Source organism: Numida meleagris, chromosome 2 (assembly GCF_002078875.1).
Source record: "Numida meleagris isolate 19003 breed g44 Domestic line chromosome 2, NumMel1.0, whole genome shotgun sequence".
In the NCBI taxonomy this organism is placed as follows: domain Eukaryota; kingdom Metazoa; phylum Chordata; class Aves; order Galliformes; family Numididae; genus Numida; species Numida meleagris.
Window position 1 is genome coordinate 63,015,619 of NC_034410.1, and position 22,650 is coordinate 63,038,268.

At 43.6% G+C, this 22,650-nt stretch overlaps 1 protein-coding gene across 6 annotated transcripts in view; it reads right to left on the minus strand.

Moving 5' to 3' along the window:
• FARS2 (phenylalanyl-tRNA synthetase 2, mitochondrial) overlaps nucleotides 468-22,650 on the minus strand; it is a 288,269-nt gene continuing 266,086 nt past the window's right edge. For 4 of the 6 annotated variants that reach the window (XM_021388660.1, XM_021388658.1, XM_021388662.1 and 1 more), the window contains exons 10-13: nucleotides 12,982-20,535; nucleotides 8,528-8,639; nucleotides 7,852-7,984; nucleotides 479-1,506 (exon numbers count right to left, since the gene is read on the minus strand). The gene's annotated coding sequence lies outside the window, so the exon portion shown is untranslated. Of the gene's footprint in view, nucleotides 1,507-7,851; nucleotides 7,985-8,527; nucleotides 8,640-12,981; nucleotides 20,536-22,650 lie in introns of all 6 variants that reach the window. The other 2 variants (XM_021388659.1, XM_021388665.1) reach the window with 2 other exon arrangements.

Below are 22,650 nucleotides of genomic sequence, written 5' to 3' on the forward strand. Positions count from 1 at the left end.
GCACTGATGATGCTGCAGTTATTTTTCTTTCAACTGAACTTTTCTAGCTCTATTGAGACCCAGACTCTGAGTGACAGTGATAAATGTAATTCTGTCCCCTCTTTCTTTCCATTTTTACGGATTGCTTGCTAGATATTCTTGAATTAAGATATCTATTTCCAGAATAGCAACAACGAGTCTCAATCTCTGGTGTGTTTAATGAGAAATTATAAATTAATAGTCCTTCTTCACAAAAGATCTATGCTAATTCTATGTGGGATCCTTAAGAACGACATAGTCAAAATAATTGGCTGGCTGTACAGCCTGTAATAAACAGAATTTAATCTAGGAATATCAAGATGGTCTGATTTTTTTTTTTAAAAGCACTAAAACCACATGGCAAAAGGGTTTAGCATGCCCTCAACAGACCTGGAAATGCCAAATTTAATTAAGGAGTTCTATTTGTGTCAATAAATTATCATCCAAGGTAAAATAAAAGTCAATTTGTTAAAATTCAATTTTATTTACGTGCACAATTAGTGGGTTTATCCTATTGCAGAATAATTCAGCCAAGAAATCAATTTTAGCACCAACAGAGTACAACTGAGTCTATAAACAGTCTTTAGATACTAACTGGATACGGCTATAGACAGGATGTTTCATGCAAATGGCATATTTCTCTTCCACGTATACACACACATACAAATAGATATCTCTGTAACCATTTTCTAAAAATCATTAGGTGAATGCTACTGTAATACTACTCAAACTAATAACACTATTTTCTTGCAGAAATTGCTGAAGACAGCTTAAGGAATGAGACAAACTCAAAAAAAAATACAATGTTCATAATCTTCTCTGTCTGCATCTCTGTTTCAATTTTTTCTTTAAGCTCTGCATTAGACTTACATTTGTTCTATACTGTTTGCCAGTAAAATATGGATGAAGACAGATCTAGAAAATAGTACCAAGAACAAGTCTAGAGGGCTCTTGCAAGTAAGCTCTCCACCATGACATATTGCTGTAGTAAGGATGGAAAACACACTGCTGCCAACTATGACCCTACTGGTAAGCGAAGGCTGGTTGTGGAAGATGGGCAGGGTGTGCTCATGCATATTTTATCTGGAAGGCCATGACAAACCCACCAAAAAGTGAATTGCAGCCCGGAATGATAATTGTTATTGCTGGAAAATTGTCACATCACCTAAACTGAGACACTCAGTAGGTAATTAAGGTGGTAGCTGCCTAGTGCGTTGGCTTTGGCAAATTGGGTCACTCCTTGCTTCGTCCGACTCCACTGATTACACATAGTGTATGCATGAAGCTCCTTTTGTGGGTGAACATCCAGGAGGAAACTTAAGCCCCTTGAGAGGACAGCATCTCCCAGGATCTGCAGAGAGAGCATTTGGAAAGCCAGAAACTTGACCTCTTCCAGAGCAAACGCTGCTTCAGTTCTACACCAGTAGACTTCGCTCTCTAAATGTTTCTTCACAGGAACAGGGAATGTTATGAGCTCTTCTTTGAAGACTGGAAGAAAAGATTTGTCATTAATATATGCATTTTGAACAGCAAAAACACTATATATATGCATGCACATAGTTTTAGTGTTTTGGCTGCTATGCAGGGAAGCCATGGTCAGTTCTTCCCAGAACTTGCCAGTCCCGAGCAGTCAGTAATCAACCCCTCTACACCCATCTGCCCCAGGATTTCTGCCTGATGCCATCTACAAAAACAATACAACTAGCAATAGCTGTAAGAGGCTGGTGAGACCAGAGAAAATTACTGCTTCTGGGTGTGAATAATGTTAGGATTTTTGCTGGGATTACAGCTACAGCTTGGAGAATATAACATGTCAGAAGTGTAACTACTTTTTGCAATACACAAGGTCTACACACATAGAGGATTTGTGCTGAGAAGAGCAAATTCTTTGCAAGCTCTCTTACAACACAGATTGGTCCACTGACATATAAAGTCATCAGAGCTGGAAGAGTTTGTAAACCTTCATGAGCCCAACACATTGCTGAATGCTACAGCATTTGTACAGCTACAGAGATTACAAAGGCTGGCCAGGGTCCTTTCTCCTTTACATGCTCTTTTTAGGGATAGGTGCCCTGACATCAGAGTTAGGGGTGGGGATAGGGTTTGCAAAGGTAATCCACAAGTGCCCTGTATTAGCAGTGTCTACTGCCCAGAAACAGAAAGCAGCCAGTTTCATCCATTCCCTTTCAGCAATAGGAGAAAGTGTAAAACCTATAGCGTGAATGGACAGGCCCATCCCCACATGTGGGAATGAGCTGAAAAAGAGAAATACGCTGATACTGGCATGAACGGGCAGTAGTAGGGCCTTTAGCTTATACTCTCTTGTTCTGCTGGAACTGATCACTTGTGGCTGCAGTTGTGTGAGAAACTGCATTTTTTAGGGGTCCTTTGTGTATCTTGTACATGCAGTAAGAGTAGAGACCAACACTTTCTTTTGCTTTGGGCATTGCTGCCCAGGGTGCAATTAAGGTAGATTGGAGCTGGGATGATCCTTCTTCTCTCCCCAGCCTGTTTCTGCCACCCTCTGCAGTGCCTGTGCAGCAGTTCATTCTTTCTGGACTAAATCAATCACTCCTCTCCCAGAGGAAATCTGAGCACAAGTGATGGAGAAACAGGGCAGACAGTCACTGTGGCTGCAGATGCCACCAGCAATGTTTTAGCAGGTCTTGCAGCCTCCTGCCTTGCCCCAGGGAGCAGAACACATGCCCTTGATGCAGGCACCAAGCCCCTCACTTGATGCTCAGCTAGATGCTATAGATGTACTGATGCACTTCTTCCTACAACACTTCATTCCTTTATACAGTTCACAGTTTGGTACTTTGGTCCATAGGTAGCTTTGCTGCATGGTGATGCAAATCTATGTGGCAGTCTACGTAATGGTAGGATAACCTGATTCAACAGATAAGAGAGACAGATATCAGCTCCCCTTCTACCACGAAAGGATAAGAAAATGGCTAAAATCACGGCCTTACACATGTAATCATTTTCAAGTTAAAACAAAACATTTCTGTGCACTGAAAAAAAAAAATTGTCTCTACTGTAATTTCTGCCCCAAGTCTCCTGCATGCTTATCATACCTGAAATATATCAACTCTTCATACCACTTCATCTGTAACCCTGCATGACCCAGAACTACTAATATCAGGTATTTGTATAATTCTCCTCAGATGAGCAATACCTTTTAACTCATTAACAACATGCACACATAAGCAAGATCATAAAGATGCCTTGGGGTGAAATTCCAGCCATGGGTCAGTCTCTTAATGATTGTAATGGTCTCAGGATTTTGCCTTATACCACAGACAAAAAGCCACAGTGCAGTAAACAATCCTGAATCCAGCAGACATGAAGGAGTTTGGGATCTGTTAAGGTTAAGAAATGAGGTTAACTACCAAAGCTCATGAATTATAGAATCATAGAATGGTTTGGGTTGGAAGGGTCATTTAATCATCTAGTTCCATTCATCTAGGGACACCTCCCTCTACATCAGGTTGCTCAAAGCCCCTTCCAGCCTGGTCTTGAATGCTTCCAGGGAGGGGACATCCACAACCTTGCTGGCCAACAAGTTCCAGTGTCTCACTGCCCTCACAGTAAAGAATTTCTTCCTAATACCTAGTTTAATTCTACCCTCTTCCAGTTTAAAGCCATTTTCCCTTCTGCTGTCACTACACAACCTTATAAAAAGTTGCTCCCCAAGGGAAGGAGGCTCATGGCAGATCTGAATATCAGTGATGCACCCCTGAAGTTTCATTTTTGTGGTTCCAGCCCCAGAGTCATCCTTTCTATCACTCACGGACAGCCATTTTCAGCTGTACGTCAAACAATGGAGGAATTTGGGTTTATCCTGGTTGTAAAACAGTTCAGTCTTCCATAGCTTTAGTGACACTGGTGAAGAGAAATTGTCTTTGAACACTAAGATAGCTTAGTGCATGCAAATATTCTCAGTTATTAGCACTAGGGAGGGTGAGAGAAGAGTACAGCCTTGCAAGTTCATTCCTGTTTTAACGAGATATCTTGCCACTCTACAATATAACAAAATCAGGAAAAGACATGATATATACTAAGCGTTACATTCACCCAGCATCCTGTGAAACAGGTAGCTCCAGTCTTACAGACCTTACACATCTCCCTTGAGTGGTGCTGGGCAGGACAGATGTCAGCAATAATCCAGCAATGGGTGCAATTGAGGCAAGAACCCTTTGTCTCTTGGTTGTCATAGATAAAAGTTTCTTATGTATGTAGAGAAGTTGTATCACTCTCATATTCAGTTGCATTCAAAATCCTTTAATAAGGAGATTGGCATCTAAGACCAGAACTGGTTGGTGACAGAGGAATCTTTCTGATCACATACACAGTGAGCATAGAAATATTTTTTATTTCTCTTTTAAACACCAACTACCAGGAAGCAGAAGTGTTTTCAAGTACCTGGGTTCCAGTTTTCTGAGGTTTTTAATGGAAAGTGAAAACGATTAAGGTCACATATTAATATTTTATTGACTACAGTCAAAACAGGCTGGCTGGCAAATGTTTTATGCCTTCCACCTGCGCAGAATTACCATTGCCCTCCATTAAGGACCTGATTCCCATTAGCTTCATGCGATTGATGGGGTAAGCGGAACACATGTGCAGTGCTGGAATAAGAAATGAGATGTTTCAACCTTCCATTTAAAAAAGAAATCCTTGGGGGTCTATGAATGGCAAGTTACACCAGTGATCTCCCAGAGCCGCTCAGACCCAGTGCCACGATGACACCAATGCTAACCTTTCCTCACCAACCTCCCCTCTGTCAAGGATTGACATTGTTGATTTCAGAAAGCAATGATTGCTGATCCCTTGGTGTACTCTGTTGTGGGAAGGGCCGGTCAGAAATCGCTGTTTACTCTTTTGACTGAAGGGATCATGACTCTGGATATTTTTCTCTAAAGGCACTCTTTAGGATATTGCCTATCCGGAGCTGATCATGAAAAATTCTCCATTTGGGGCAGACTGTCTGCTAGCAAAGACTGATGGTTTACTTCAGTACAGGAAATTAAATTAAGATAAGATATGAATCTAAACCTCTGACCACGGTCTGAGTTGAGATGTATTCGTGTTTCTAAAGGACACCTGAAGAAACTTAATTTAATCCTAACAAACAAACAAAACACACACACATAAAACACAGAATAAAATATTCTTCATGAATTTTTCTTCTGATTCTGAGAACAAATAACAGCCAAAAAATTACACTGATTTTTGTCCTAGAAAACAACATATGGCATTTTTATTTTTAAATAGATTAATAATTTGGTAGAAGGATGAAGAAGGTGACAGCTTCTCAAACCTCTCTATGGCTAGAAAATGAGGCTAACACCCAGGAATTAATTCATCTAACTATTAGGGAAACAGAAATAGTGAAAAAGACTCTACAAAAGCTTCATTTGTATTGTTTTCCTGACCTCATTTCCAGTAGTCTCCCCATTACCTGCTCTGTTTGGAGAATCATTCTGCTATTCCTTGAGATGTTTTTCGCCATCTTAGTTTGCATCATATGTTTTTATTAAATCAATTACCATGTAATTTACATCATATTGCTTAATTAAGGGGAAATTGTTTTGCTGAGGAATCTGTTGGAGGATGAATGGAATCAATCAACTCTAATATAAGACTAGCCTCTTCATAAAGACATTCATTTCCAAGTTAAGTCCTTGGGAAACAATAAATGGAATGCTATTATATTGCCTTGAAAATATGACACTAGGGTACATCTTAAATGCTTATGACAAGTCCACTGCACTAAGCTAAAACATTTATATGTATTTATATATAACTCAGGCAAAAAAATAAAATAAAAGGGTCTATTTTAACAAGCGCTTAGGTGCTAATAGGTGGCAAATCACTGTCCACAGATGATTAAGGGAAAAATAAAGCAGAAGAATAACTTTTCAGGCTAACACTTCTACCCAGAGCACCAAGATTTCAAAGCCTAGTAGGAGTTAGAAGAGTGTATCAGTGAAATAAAAATGTATTTTAGTCATCTCCTTCCACTAAGATGTCAGCTCTACCATACACACTGCTGTACAGCAGTCACACTGAAAAACCAGTAATTATATTTCTACCAGTCCTCAGCACTTTGCAAGTACAAAGTATAATTTGTTTCTGTGGCATCATGCGATGCTAGACACTTGTAGATAAATGTACAGAGCGCTGCAGCCCTAATGTGCTTGTTATCTGAACTCTGGGGAACCCCAGTGATGAGTGCTACCAGAAGAGGCATAAGGAGAATTTATGTAGCTGGGGCTGGGATGCTGTCTCAGAAACAGGCTTTCTCATCACCCTTTACACCACGGTTTTGTCTTACTCTATAAAACTTCTCCCATAGATTCCTTTTCTTTTTTCTTTCTTTCTTCTTTTCCACCCCCTCTCACCTTCAAGGCACTTATTTGCTGGGGTAGAGTGCTCACTTAATGTCTCAGAAAATATATATTTTAGCCTAATGACAAATAGCAATTGCTATGGTCACTTGGTCTTCACTTCAAAGGCAATATGGAAAAAAAAAAGGAAGAGAAAGGTGAGTGAAGCCTCAGTAGCCACTAATACCTCAGACACTTTTTCCTTTGATAGATTAGCTTCAATAGGCACTTGACTAAAACAGCCTGCAATCTTATTTTGTGGCTTCTGCCTGGTAGCTTAACTAAGTGCTGACAGTGGAACAAAGCACAGGCTATGCTGAAAACAGACACTACAGAACTATGCTCAGCTGATTTCATAGAAACAGCACACCATAAGTAATGTGGGGTTTGGTTTTATTTCCTGTTTCTTTAATGAAGCAAACTCCCTGGGCCTTTATTGCTGAAGAGGAGACATTCCTGATTTTGCATCATTTGTATACTGTACGCTGTTTTTTTGATTTCACAAAGACAATGTGGGAGTACTCAAGAATTTTTCTTGCCTTAATTAAATATCTTAATTTCAGATATTGAAATTGAATCCAGACACATTTTTTAATATTTATGAATCATACAGGAGAAGTTCTGTTTATCATGGACTCCTGTATGCAGTGTATAAAATCTATGCTCGTTATGTCTGCTTGCATTCCCTGAGCAGGACAAGAAATAAGAAAAGTATTTTCCTAGAGCATCTGCCTCCCTCCTTGCCCAGAACTCCATCTGTTGGCACATAGGGGTGAAAAGAAACTCCAGGACAGACAGTAGTGTCAGCCTGTGTACTGTATTTTGAAGAGGTCTGTGAGTGCTGCAACTTACACTTTGTGCTCTGGTAGGGAAAAGTATAGCAATAATAGCTCATCTAATACCCAGCAAAGGGTTACTTTTTAAAAGCCTGCATTTTCCCCAACCAGCTAGCTTAGAGATGCTGGAGCCAACAATAATTTGATATGATTAGGTCATGACCCAAAATAGGAGAAACGGTGTTTCTTGCCACCAGAGAATTTAAGCACAGCCGATGAAGAGACTAGACTATGGGTTTTAGAAAACAAAGAAAAGAAAATAACTTTCCACATAGGATAATAATCACCCATGGATCTCATTGCCAGGGCAAACCGAGTTCAGACGGGGAGTAGACAAGATTGCATAACAGTGGGCCCGAGTGGCTCCCATGATAATGAACATGGAACAAGACCATCATCTACTGGTCAACAGAGTCAGCCTTGCTCACTCCTGGAGGACAGGCAGTATATCCTCCTGGAGGATACGCAGTATTTCATGATTGTGATTGCTCACCTGCCTGCTATAAAAGACATACACAGAATAGGGAGAGTCATGTATGTACTACAAACATTACACTGGCTCTGAGTTTCTAGGTATTCCAGTTTGGGAGAAACCTTGAGCCTACCTGTGCATATAGATGATGCTTCTTGAGCCAATACTTCAGCTGAGAGGAGCATTCATCTCCCTTGGCTGACCTGCCAGCTGTTGTCTGATCAGACAGATAAGGTGGAGAAGTCTTTGAAGACCTTGTAATGATCCTGCAACAAAGTGAGTCCACTTTTTTGATGAGTATGATGGTGATGTATGAATTCACAGGGGAAAAAAAGGCTCTGCCCTCTGCAGGACTATTCAAGTGAGCTGTCGCAGTGTACCTTGAAGCGCTGAACCCAGGGCTCATCTGCCCTAAGCCAACACTGCACTGAGTCAGGGCAGCTGCCTCATCCTGCTCCTACAGCAAGTACATATGTTTTAATGGCTCCTTTTCTTTACAACAGGTTCACGGGCAGAAAAGATGAGGGAGAGAATAGGAGACCAAAAAAAATGCTAGAGGACATTGGAGTCACTTGTGTGAAAGGAAAATGTGTCAACGAGAACATCGTGTCACATGTGGGCAGTGAGACAGCATGAGGAAACAAAAGCAAATGCTTCCAGTGGAAGTGGGCAGTGTTATTGGTTTACTTATAGGGGAGGGGTGGAGATTAGAAGGACTCTTTCATCACAGAGGGAAATGGGGAGCTGCAACTGGGTTGTGGGCAACTCTCTCAACTTTCATCTCTGGGCATGGAATTCCTTCCCCTTACCTCTGCTGTGCTGGTGATATTCCACGGGGATGGAGTCATCTTCCTTCACTTCCCTTAAGCTGCACAGGATAGGCAGGGCATACATTTGAACTCCTGTAATATGTTTGGAAATCTGTATGAGGAAAATTTTGAGGAGTCAGACTTTGGGTCAGCAACAATCATCTCCTATCATCATAAAGTGCTGGAACATTGGGCTATTGTGTCAATGAGTATTTAGATATTGGTCCTCTGATACCGTGACTTAAAACAGAGCAGGCTTAGCGCAGGATAAATCTGCTGCTGCAGACTGTTCTCATCCAAGTAATCTAATTAGGATGTGAATTTAGATAGACTTGTGTATAAAACAGTATAATCATACAGTGACTCAGATAGAAAGGGATCTCTGGTTGTCATCTGGCCCTACTCCCCTGCTCAAAGCACAGCCAGTTTTATAGTTAGGTCACACAAACTATTCAGGGCTTCAGCAAGCTGAGTTTTGAATATCTCCAAGGATGAAGATCCTGCAGTGACCCTGTGCATCTGTTTCAGTGTTTGACCAACCCTGTTGTGAAATGTTTTCCCTTAAGATCTGACTGGAATTACTCAAAGTCCCACCTTGTGTCTTGTGGCCCTCTTGTCCTGTCACTGTGCACCCCTGGGAAGAGCCTGGATCTGTCTTCTCTATACCTTCCCATGAGGTAGCTGCAAACAGAAGTGACATTCAATCTCTGCCTTTTCTTCTTAACGCTGAATAAATCCCTCAGATTCTTCTTGGATATGACATGCTCCAGTCCTTGACAGTCTTGGTAGCCCTCAATGGAATTTATTCAGCATACCAATGTCTTTCCTGTGGTAAAAGTCTGAAAAATGATGCTGCACTGCAGGCATGACCTTCCAAGTACCAAATGGAGGTGAAGATTCACTTCCCTCAACCTGCTGGCCATGTTCCTGGCATTATGGGATTCAGTTGGCCTTCTCTGCTAAACAACACATATCTGACTCACATTCAGTTTGATGTCCATCACGATTTCCAGCTCTGTTTTTGCAAAGTTGCTTTTCTACCTTTGGCATGTAAGGCTCCATTGCATTATTTCTCCCCAGGTGCAACACTTGGCATTTGCCTTTCCTTAAACTTCATGAGATCTCTGTCAGCCCATTTTTTCCATTCTGTCCAAGTTCCTCAGCATGGTGGCCCTAACTGACACTGTATCAACCACTTCCCCTAGCTCAGTAAATAGTAACTGAGGGTATAATGTGTCCCTATCACCCATGTTATCAACAAAGACACTGAGCAGTATTGGCCCCAGCATGGAACCCTTGAGGATACTACTAATAGCCACAGTGATCCACAGTAGGTAGTAGCCTTGAAGTGACATGGTCCAGTCTATTCAGAATCCTCAAATGCATCCCACCTAGACCTATGGGCTTGTGTATGGCACACTTCCTTTAGTGGTTGCAAACAGATTATCTGTAAAGGGCTCAGAAAATGTCTTCCAAAGTAAGCTTACAACCGATGCTAAAACTCTCCTCGGAAGAATATTGAGACATTCAACAGAGTAGAGTCCTCTCCCTACAGGTGAGCCTAGGGTTAGGGATGAGATAAAAGAGAAAGCCCAGGTGATCCTTTCCCTTTCCTCAGCACTGGTGAGGCCATACCTGGAGAACTGTCCATTCCCGGGCTTCCCAGTACAAGACAGGCACAGACATACTGGAGTGAGCCCAGCAAAGGGCCACAAAGATGATCGAGGGACTAGAATCTCTCTCATACAAGGAAGTGCAGAGAGCTAGGTCTGTTCAGCCTGAAAGGAGAAGGCTCAGGAGGATCTTACCAATGTCTACAAGTACCTGGAGGGAGGGTGCAAAGGGGACAGAGCCAGATGCTTTCCAGTGGTATCCAGTGCCAGGACAAGAGTCCAAGGGCACAAACTGAAACAGGAGGTGCCATGTGAACACCAGGAAGCAATTCTTTACTATGCGGATGACTAAGATCACAGGTTGCCCTGAGAGATCATAGAATAATAATCATAGAATGGCTTACAGTGGAGAGGACCTTAAAGATCATCAAGATCCAATCCCCTGCCATGGGCAGGGCTGTCACCCACAAGTTCAGGCTGCCCAGGGCCCCATCCAACCTGGCCTTAAACACCTCCAGGGATGGGGCACTCACAGCTTCTCTGGGCAGCCTGTGCCAGTGCCTCAATGCCCTCTGAGTGAAGAATTTCCTCCCAAAATTTTCCTTCTTTTAGTTTAAAGCCATTCCCCCTTGTCCCATCACTATTAGACCATGTAAAAAGTCAATCTCTCTCTTGCTTTTAAGTTCCCTTGAAGTACTGGAAGGCCACTGTGAGGTCTCCCTGGAGACTCTTCTCCAAGTTAAGCATATCCAACTCCTTCAACCTATCTTCATAGGAGAGGTGCTCCAGTCCTCTGATTATCTTCATGGCCCTCCTCTGGACCCATTCCAGCAGCTCCGCATCCTTCCTGTGCTGGAGGTTTGGCAGAGCAGGGTGGGACAGTCACTTCCCTCTCCCTGTTGGCCTCCCCTCTTTTTGATGCAGGCCAGGATACAGTCAGCTTTCTGGGCTGCAAGCATACACTGCTGTCCAGCTTTTCATCCACCAGGACCCCCAAATCCCTCTCTGCAGGACTGCTCTCAATATGTTCTTTACCCAGCCTGTAGATGTATCTGGAATTGCTCCAACTCAAGTGCACTTGGCCTTTTTGAACCTCATTAAATTCTTTTGGGCTCAGTTTTCAAGCCTGTTCAGGTCCCTCTGGATGGCATCCCTTCCTTCTGTTGTGTCATCTGTACCATTAAGCTTGGTGCCATCTGCAAAGCTGCTGAGGGTGCACTCAATTCCATCATCTATGTCCTTGATAAAGATGTTGAAGAGCACTGGTACCAAGATGGACCCCTGGGGGACACCACTTGTGACCAGCCTCTACCTGATCATGGAGCCAATGACAACAGCCCTCTGGCTATGACCATCCAATCAATTATTTTTCCACTGTATAGTCCAGCCTTCAAATCCTTATCTCTTCAACTTAGAGATAAGGATGTGGTGTGAGACCATGTCAAAGGCCTGGCCTCGCAGAAGTCCAGATAGATGTCATCAGTTGCCCTTCCTCTGTCCACCAAAGCTGTAACTCCATCACAGAAGGCAGCTGTGGAGTCTTTATCCTCAGAGATATTAAAAAGACATCTGGATGTGGTTTTGGGCAACCTGCCTAAGTATAACCCAGCTTAAGCAGGAGGGTTAGGTCAGATGATCTCCTGAGGTCCCATCCCACCTCAACCATAATGTGAGTTTATGAACTCTCCTCTAAGAAAACCCAAGGCTTTGTGGGGAGCAGAGTTTGTAGCCTATTCCAGGCAGCAGCAAGAGCAAGGCTGCTCCCTAGCAGAGCAGGGTGCCAAGGCAGAACCACACAGCCAGCAGGGTAAAGGCCTAACCACTCAGGGCCTGGCCCCACAGAACCTGAGTGAGGCAAGAAGGGCAGAAGATGGCCAGGCTCAAGTAAGCATCCAGATCGTAATATAGTATCACTGAGCAGAGGCAGGTCCAGCACCAGTCAAGGAAGTCAGTCCATGTGTTAGGAGGACGTCCAGTGATTGCCAATAAGAGCCATGGTACAGTACAGAGGTATAGCCAAGGTCATACCTGTAGGACACTCCACAGGTTGGGTTCAGATCAGGGAGGGAAGCACACTGTAGCCAAGCATGGGTGAGCAAGAAACCATACTCCTCCAACATAGCTGAAGAAGAGAGCAAAGGCCCTAGGCTGAGCCTGAATGGAGCTCCTGGGCTCAGAGGTATGGGCAGCAATTCCAGGTGAGGGAAATTAAGGTTTATTAGTGCACTGGGGGTCCTGTTAGCCTATGGATCAGCCTAGGAACAGAGTTAGGATCATGAGCATGAAAAAGGTAAACGTTCAGAGTTTTGGTTACATGGAAGCTGTCGGAAGAATGAAAGCTGAAAAGAAGCATCCTCTGCTGAGGCATATGTAGTCTGTGGGAGCACTGGGATGTTGTTTTCAGGGCTCAAACTATTCTGAAAGCTAAAGTTAAGGAAAAGTGAAAGCTGGACACTTGTCATTGGAGATGAAAGAAGTTGCCAAAGGAAGCTGGTATGTGATAGCAGAATCTACCTCTGAGGAATACTGAATATCTGGACAGTAGGGCACAGTCTTGTGGATCAATTGATGGTTAGAATTGAGAGAGAAGGAGAGAGCTATATTTGGTGCAGTACTGAGCAGGGCTGCTAAATGAACTATGAGCAGCAGAAATGGTCATCCCTGAGGAGCTCCTAGTTGTGGAGAGGATGAAGTGCCTACAGTGAGTCCTAGAATGGGGTTAACAATAGAGTTGAGAGAAAGGAAAATTTTACTTCAAGTGGGGTTGGAAAACTATTCTCCAAGTGAAACAGGGGGCTGATGTTAAATTCCTATTCTCATTGAATTTACTTTGTGATTTACCATAGGCATCTTTGCTGTGTATGTGAGGTCCTAGTCAATGCAATCTTGCTTGAGTTTTCTTGCTGAAAATCTAGAACATTCCTTCCTCTAAACTCCAGCAAAACTCAGCCTCTCAAGTCACCTGCTGTTGCATGGAGGGCTGTGTACGGGTGACACTGGGACCTTCCCATCTTCCTTGTCTCTGCAGCAGGCTCCCGGCTGTACTGATTAACATACAGAATGAAAAGAAAACAACAAGTAATCAAAACACCTTAAACCATCCTCTAAGGGCAGTGGTGCAGCATTTATGTAATAAAAAGTCAGAACAAAATATTAAAATAAATATTAGGGGTGGGAATGGGAAGCTGAAACCATATTTTCCTCCTGGTGCACGCAGCGGCTGCTGCTGTCACAGCCATGTGCCTGGGGCACAGCTCCCTGCCACAGTGAAACAGAGAAGCCCCAGCGACCAGGGACTGAAGGATCAGCCCTGGAGGTGACAGGCAATTTAAAGACATTTCATAAAGTTATTTCCCAACATTTCATAGTGTGGATTGCTCCACTTTGCACCTGAATCACACTGGATGCTCAATCCTGTGAGGCCTTGCACACAAGAGCAGCTTTGTGCAAGTGAATACGTTCACCAGATTCAGCAGGAGTGCTCCCCAGGGTGCTCAGACCAGCTGCCCACTGCAGCAGGGCTGTGCTGACACCAGATCTCAGCTGTCTGGTAGTGCTCTGGGGGCCCTCTTGGCTGATCAGTGGCTGTGGCTGGGGAGGTTGAAGGCCTGGGCATTTTCTGGTAATCCAGATCATTTCAGTGACCTGGTTTCCAACCCAGCTGGAGAGAAATGATGGGGCAGCAAAGGCTGGGAGGAAATTCCCTGAAGTGCTTTTTCCTTCCAGGGAAATGTACCATGCCACCACAAACTGAGCCTTGATCTCTTTCACTGTGGGATTTTTTACTTACCTTACCCTCTTCGCCTTCATGTTCAAGCTGTTTGGATGCTGTCCTGTGACCAGGGGCATTATGGTGACTTACTCTGGTATTTAACTGCAACGACTCCCAAATGTGAGTGAAGTCATGAAGCTGGGGAAAATCCAGATGTAGTACTAATAACTAATACAGATTACCTCAGTATCTGTGAGCTGTAACATACTGTCAGGTAGATACACACTCATTAATTAGTCCATTGCCCTTGGGGTGAAAATAGGAGTGATGTCTAAGCAGGGAGCTACCCCATCCCATCAATTCCAGTGTTTTTTCACCAAAGAGGACCACTGCCATTTCTCCTTCAGGCACAATACTCTCTGATCAGCAAAGACTCAGGGCCAGGTCAGGGCTCTGCCCAGTCACAGTAACATGCAAGGTATGTATTTTCTCCCTGAAGTCACATGTATTTTCTCCCCTTGTCCTGCAGAGTGGCTGCACTCCACTGTCCCTGCTGCCAGCTACGACAGTGGCACGCAGGTCCTGGCTCAGCAGTACAGTTGCACTGGGATGGCACCACTGGAACATAAATCCTGGCAGGGCCGTGATGAGTTTCCAGTCCCCTCATTCTGTTAGCAGTGATGTGCTGGTTCAGTTAATGCAACGGAGTTGGCAGAAGAGCAGCAGTGGCTATGAGGAGAAAGAAGACAAAGCACTGGGTGATATGGTTATGTTAACTGTGCCAGCAAATGGGACACTAATTCACCTAAAGGCTTCCAAAAATCCCAATCACTCTTCTTTTCTTTAAATAATAAAGTTATTTTGACTGATCTCTTGTTTTTCAGCTCAAATTCCTGTTTACAACAGTCAAATTCTGACTCAGAGAATGGGAAGAAAAAGGTTGCCTTGAAAACCCACAGCAGGTTTTTATGGATCTGGACTAGGAGGCTGTGCTTCAAGAAATGTGGGGGAAAGCCAACTTGTCATTGATGCCAATTAATCTTTTCAGGGTTGCATTTTATATCATTTTAATTAACATCTATTGAGTGTGGATGTTCATTTTCCAAACGGAAATACATTCAGTAGAACATTTATCAAGTACCTCTGCTGTACTGCCACTGAAGACTGCTAATGGGGGAGGACCCCAGCTTGGCTGCCTTTCTCAAACCCTTCTTGATTTCCTGCACCCGGGTTAATGCATGGCAATGCATCTCCTTGGAGTACCTTTTCTCAGCTGGAGCCATAAACCCTGTGGAGGCGGGGTTATTGAAAACAGTGGATTCATACCACACTGGGCAGAAGGGGATGGTGAAATCATGCCATGCAGAAAATCCTATTAGTGTTCTTTAGAAGTGGCTTCAGGAGAATGCAAGGCAAATTCAATTCCCATTGCACTGCTAGAGACTGCTGACCAAGTTCATCTCCAGTAACAAAATAGGAATTTTCTTGAGATCCAGATGTTCCCCAAAGCTCCAAAGATTGCACCAAAATGACTGACATTTTCTCATACTCTCTGTCATACATTTGACAAAGGCAGCATAATGCAATCACCTTTACCTGGTGCCAGGAGAGAAGGAATATCCTGTATAATAAGAAGATAAAGAAATACTGAAGGACTTTCAGAGGACATCAGTGAATCCTGAAGAACAGATAGTGTCCATTATCAGTGCATCAAGAAGCTCTTGAGACAAAGGGTACACATTGTGAATGTTGTTGGGAGCTATTAAATCCAGAGCTCTAACTCAGCAGTGACTTAAAACACCTCATAAGAGTTTGGGGAGGTTGTGTCTTTCTTTTCATTTTGATTTGCAAGAAGAGACTGATGAAGTTATGTATTGTGGGCTGCAGAAGTAGTGGATGCCCCATCCCCAGAGGTGCTCAAGGCCAGGTTGGATGGGGCCCTGAGCAGCCTGGTCTGGTTGGGGGCAGCCCTGCCCATGGCACGGGGGTGGGACTGGATAGTCTTTAATGTCCCCTCCAATCTAAGCCCTTCTATGATTCTATGAAGGTTTACCCCCATTAAGTGTTTGTGTGACCTTACATTCTTGGCTAATGTTTTCAGTACTCTCACAAAGAAGCTCTGAAGTCCTAGAAAATTCGTATCTCTTCTACTGGGCTGTGTGAATTCATCTGAAGGAACACTGATTCAGACTGCAACGATCCCATTCAGGCATGAACAACAAAAAAAGCTGAACTCTCTCTCTGTGCCCCTGCAGATGGGCTGTGGATCAGGTTATCTAAAGATATATCTTGCAGATTAATTTTACTATCCAGGCCTTGCTTTTGTCCCTTGTATGATACTTCCTGAATGACACTGAGACTACCCTTTGCCAATGTGAACTATCTACCTGCTCGCTTTCATGGAAAATTCCAGTATATCTCATCACTGATTGCCTCGTGCCATCCTAAATTAAATTCGATTAAAATTATTCATCCAGGCTGCAAACTTGTATAGACTAACTAAAAATATCAGATTTGGATATTTTGCCTACAAAACAAAGTCATTTTGTTTTATGTCTGAGGAAATCCTATTGGACTCAGATCCTAAATCTGCCCTGACCAAAGTCAGTGGGAGTTTTGCTCTGTCATTTAGAGACCCTTTAATTACTCTTCCATTCCACTGGACTTCCCTGTAAGCATAAGGAGGCTAATTACTTCCTGACTTGTATCTGCTTTATATTATTATTAATTATTTAGCAATTAATGATGAGGCATTGCCTCCCAGGGATGTGTGTGAGCTGAAATAGGCACCAATAAAGACAGTCTCTGTCCCAAGGAATTTCCAAACTCTTCTTTTTATTTGTATGACCAATGAGATGTAGCTTCATTTACACAGGAGCTTGCCCAAGACAAACGGAAAAAAATAGCAGCCCATCCAAGATTGAGAGACCAGGGGTTTATAGGATGGGCAACGTACCTATGTGACACACCAAGAACAGGGAAAAAATGCAACTATTCAGCCCCAGATGACTGCTCTTTGGGAAGCACACACCTGGCGTTTGGTCATCAAATCTGCCCCCAAGGTTGTGCCCCAGTGGGAATGTCCAGTGGGCACAGGTGGAAATGAAGACAGGGATGGGAAAACAGAACTCTTCTGACACTGAGACTGAAACACGCTCATGGGGAAGGCTGTTGCCCATCCTACACCCCTGCTGCAGCTCAAGACGTGAGAAAGGCTGAAAGGCTGTTAAAAATACACCTCCTTTGGAGCAGACACAGCAGAAATAGCAGAATAGCCCGTGCTGCAGTCACGGGGCGAGCCGTCATGACAGGGCTCTGTTCCATGGCCTGCACCCTGATGAAGGCAGAAGGGTAAGTAGCCTTCCTGCAAGCAGACTGAACTGCAGAGAAGAGCCATCCCAAGGGCTGTTCTTCTGCCTCTAGAAGAGGCAGTGAGGAGAAGGGAGATCAAATGTAGCAGTGCAAGGCAGCATGCAGCAGACTGTCAGACTTGACACCAGCAAGGGATTTCTCTGTTTAAATCCTAACTTCAGATTCAATCTGTGTGGCAACATGCTGGAAACGAAGCAGCAGGCAGCTTCTTCCAGAACTTCCAGAGCCCAGGTACCCAGCTGTGACACCCACTCGCTGGTCTTCCCTATTTTTTACTTCTGTGCAGCAAACAAGCCATTGAAAACAGTGTCACAGTTTAAAAGCTTCTGTGTAAAAACAAATCTGCTCTTCTATAGCATTAGGAATTTGCCAACTCCAAGTCACACCACCATGAGCCTGGTGCCTTTTCAGAGGGTCTGGAAATGCCGTTCCTGGGTTCAGTGCCCCTGTGAAGCTGAGGCTTCTCCCTGGCACCACAACATATGCAAAGCAGCACGCAGCCTCCTGTGCAAACACAAGGCTGCCCTACTTTCTGCAGATGACTGCCCTCAACCATCTTCACCAGACAGTCTGATTATATTTCTCATATTGCAACACAGCTGTTCATAACTTGTCATCTGCACCAAGAACCCTGGCCAAGTACTCCAGCTGTAGAATGGCTTTTTGTTGTTGATTGAAGAGTCTCAGTACAAATGATTCCCTTATATCCTTGGAAACCACACAAACATTGCACAAGGCAGAGAGTGATGCATTTAGAACCACCTCTGCAAAGTACCACAACAATGTTTTAACGAGGGCTGTCTTCCGCCAAATGCTGAGCAGCTCCCATTTGCCAGAACTCCTTTTGCTGAGAAGACACACGAGAAATGCTGTCGATGCATCATTGCTGGGCACATGTCTGGATTTGTAAGACACTGCTTTCCTGGTTGGGAACCCATGACAAAAGGCAAGGTATTTTGTGATGACTTGAGGCTTTCACCTCCAGATTCAGCAATGCTGAGTACGAGGAGATTGGTGGGAAAACAGAAAATAAAAAGGAAATTCATCAAGGAAAGGAAAGGATCAGTGAGCACCATCACTTCGAGAATAAGAAGTAGGGGTCATTCAGCAAGGCTGGGAGGTGGCAGGTGGCCCAAAGTAAACAGGAGAGAGCAGTTTTCACCCAGAATCTAACAAGGCTGTGGAACTCACTGGCATGGAATGTTGTAGATGGTAAGTATTTACATGGCTCAGAAACGACTGGGTGGATACTTGGAAGAAAAGTCTGTTGGGGATTGTTAAATACAACACCATTACATCTGACTGAGGAAATGTCTGACTTGCAATTCATTGGAGTATGTTCCAGGTTTGCATACCTGCCCATTTTCTGTGCTTTGATGCCATTTACTGACCTCCTGGCATCATCCCATTGCCAGTACTGTGATTTCATCCATCACCAGAGGCAGATTTCCTCAGCTCTAAGAAGAGCTTGCTTTGCAGTTCTGCTCTGTGAAAATCATAGCTATGGAAATACAAGTGCTTGCCCAGAGACATCTGCAATGCAACCGGCCCGGTCTTTTCTCAGAAATCCCCTTAGGACTGCAACAGCCCCAGCAACATGCCAGAGGGCTACTTGGGCACAGTTATTTCAGCCATCAAAGATATTCTGATAATGAGGCTTTATATGGTTTACAAGGATTCTGCAAAATGTGTTGTTGCACTTTTTTCTTGTTGCTGGCAGGCCAAGCTGGGATGGAAGAAGCTAAGATCTGTTCCACTTCAGTCTTCTCCTCAAGCTTTACCATCACTGACAGCTGAAAGCTTACTCCTCTCATCAGGATGAGACAAGAATATACTTTTATCTGGCACACTAATAACTAAGACATTGTGTGTTCCACCACTTACACAGTCTGAGCAAGCCAAAAAGCATGTTATCACTAACGATGGAACAAAGTTCCATAATGAAGCTCATATATTTGTCTTCCTGCCACAGCCAGTCCCTTCCACAGTCACTTCTGAAGCTGTTGCTGGGTTTTGATCACAACTGGCACAGCGGGAAAGATTTCAAAAACCTGAAGTTCCTATGTAATTAACAAATAGAAGTCACCAAATAGTGAAAACAAACATTAATCACTTCACCAAGGGAAAAACAGCAGTGCCAATACTGCCTTTATTAGACAGCAGAGTTCAACCTTTAGAGAGGTCCCAAGAAAATGACATCTCATTGCTTCTGCTGCTGATGGACACACTTCTTATGAGCTGAAGATAGCGCATTTCATTGCCTGCAATCCAAATTAAAAAGACCCCACCAGGTCCTGATTAATATTCCCTGCTGATTGTATGATGAAATGAGAAAGTATCAGTGAAGCTAGATCAGAGAATAAGGAGGGAGAAGGGTTCTTGCTGCTGTAAAGAAGCACAAAATGACTTTGTCCTGTAAAGCATAATAATGCCTTCAGTGAAACACTGGAGGACATCTAATAAGGGAGAAATCTGACAGAACAGGAGTGATTGAAAAAGTTAATTTAACCAGAGTGGGTAGGACAAGCGGGGTAAGGAAATTAATGATAATTCTACCAATTGTATTGAAGGCCTAAACAGAACTGCACTGTTGGATATTGGTCTCAGCTGTGGCCTCGGTTTGTATGTGACCTGGTCTACTTTCCAGCAGTTTATCTGGAGCATGATGTGCTCCAGATGCTCTGGTGCTTTGGCTCTGATACAGATCATGACACAGAGCATCCTCTCCAGCTCTGCATCAGTGCTTACCTCTGCAAGCTCTGTGCCTTTGCTCCTCCAGCCTGCAGGTCCCTGTTCAGCTGACAGCTGCTGCACATAGATGCTTGACCACTGGTGGGTGACAGAAGAAATGGACCTTCCGTCACCCACAGTGCTACTTCTCGCCAGTCCGTCTGGGCATCTTTCTGGAACAGGTGTCTGACAACAAAAATAGGCCATCGGCCATGCAAAACTTTCCAAATGAAAACTATTTTTATTGGTGATAGGTGGACGGTTGGACTGAATGATCCTAGAGGTCTTTTCCAACCTTGGTGATTCTATGATTCTATTTGAAACTGCTGATGTTGTTTTCTCCTGGTTTTGCACCTTCTCAGGCAGGAAGACTCACTGTAGCTGCCTGGGGGGAACAGGAGCAGGCTCAGGTAGGACTTCCCCATGGTGGCACGTTGCCCCAGCAGTGCTGTCCTCACCAGCTGCAGACTGGAAGCTCTGTCCAAGTATGATGGCAAGGTCTTTACTCCCTACTTCTGCAGCTTCAGTGTCAATTCTTCAGTTTTTCCAAGGTTTGTGCCTTGAAATGTGCTTTGGATTTTCTGCAGTTTTCAAAAAAACAAAAACAATCAAACAAAAAAATGGAATTCAATAGAACAGTTTAGTTGGCATCAAGCCCTACTCCTGTGAGGCTCAGATTTTTTTTTCTCCAATAAAATTTCTTCTTCAAGCCAGAATAACTGGGATTGGAATTCAGAACTTCCTGGGAATCACTCACCTGCTGTGATACCCTCTCCACTTCATGACTGTAGTCTTCCCCACCACAGTTTCACCCCCACAAACATAAAAGATAAACTTCCCCATGATAAAAGTAGCCAGACTCTGTCAGCACTTGGCTAGTTTAAGTCCTTGAACAGAAATGATCCCATTCCTGGTTACAGTGGTGTAACGTCTGAATTGCGTTTAAAGTCTCTCTCCCCATATAATTCAATGCTGCAAATTTGAATACATTTCAGTCCCTCAATTGCACAGTATGGTGTAGACTAGAGAATTCCTAGCTGACTGTCCTTTGGGGCCAGCCACGGCCCCAAAACCTGTTAATAAGATTTGCCTCTCCGAAGAGCTTATTCAGCCCTGGCTGCCATGAGCACATTATTTTCAGTTCCTGAGACACTGTAAGGGGCTTTGCCTCTTACTCTGCTGCCTCTGAGGGCTTCGTTTGCTGTGCAAGTATTCCCAGGCAATTCTAGGAAAGCCATGCATTTATGGATGGATGTTTCAAAGATTAAGTCATCCAGGTGTGAGAGGGGAAAAACGAAGGTAAAACTCAAAAGAATTCCTTGGCAGACACAAATGATGAATGAGAGGAGAAAAGGGAATATCCAGGCCCATGTCTGCTGGGGAACAGAATTGACAATCAAGGCTGAAGTAATGAAAAAAGTATTTTGCAAGTCAGCCAACAGAGTCTTTGGAAAAGGTGGTGCTGTCAGAGGAAAACAGAAGACTTCAGGTGCAGGTGAACCTATTTGCAAAGAATACGTGAGTCCTAACACTCAGTCAAGCTTAGAAAAGGTGGCATGAAGCCACCAGGGAGTCTTCTCAAACCCAAATGTGTTTCTCTGCTTTCTCTAGTTCCCTGTGTTTCTGGACATACATTTATTACCTTTCTCTGGCAAATATTTCCTCCTAACCCCCTGCCACATTTGTATCTGCAGTCCTCTCCTGACTTCTTATGCCCCCTCTGCTTCATGAAAAATTTCATTTCCATGGTCCCTGGAAGTTCCTCATTTATGATGAAACTGGACTGTTTGCACAGAAGATGCTGTTCAGGCACCTCTGGGTAGATGTGTTTTTAGTGCTAAGCTTTAAGTGGTTGGCATAAAGTCATTTGTAAAAGGACAATAACAAGCGTGATGAATTCTAATGCTCTCTGTGCTTAGATAGCTCATGGATAACTACATCACCAGTATTTCACAAAGCTGCAGTAACTCTCTTTAAAAATATCCTCACAAAAACAACACTATATCATAATATTCATGGACAGATACAAAAAAAATCAATGGGTGAGGATCTACATCTATCACAACTTGCAGAAAACCCTCTGCTAATATCGGGTCAAGGGAAGCTGCTCTAATTGTCTGGATTCCTATGTCAGTTCATATTCACCTGACACCATTCAATGGCATTAAAATGGATTCTCAGCCTCCTGCTTCATGCATCATAGGCATCACAGAAAATAAATCATGATAGCATTCAGGACAATGAAGCTGATGCCATGGAGGGGTTCCCTCATTAGCGCTGTCTCCCTGGCACTAGCATCATTTTAAGTCTGGGATTGCAGTGATCCCAAAAGGACCAAAGCAACTTGGGGATTAACCCTCTCCCCAGTAGCACTGACACCCCAGTATTCCTGCCCGGAAAGGTGTCATGTCCCGCAAGGTTTTGAGATACTGAACAGAGCTGGAGGAGACTGCTTGCCAGCAGATGTAAGCCAACATCAGCACAGTGGAGTCACCGAGCATCACTTGAAAAACAAGTGTAAATCAGGAAACTACGTATGAAATACAGGCATTATTATAATTAAATCATAGTAGCAAATATAAAGCAATAATGCATTAGTTATCACAATAATTATATGTAATAATAATAACAGTATAACAAAGTAGAGAGCACTAAGCAGTCCCCTCTGCAGTGGGCGGCCTGCCAGGCACAGCAGG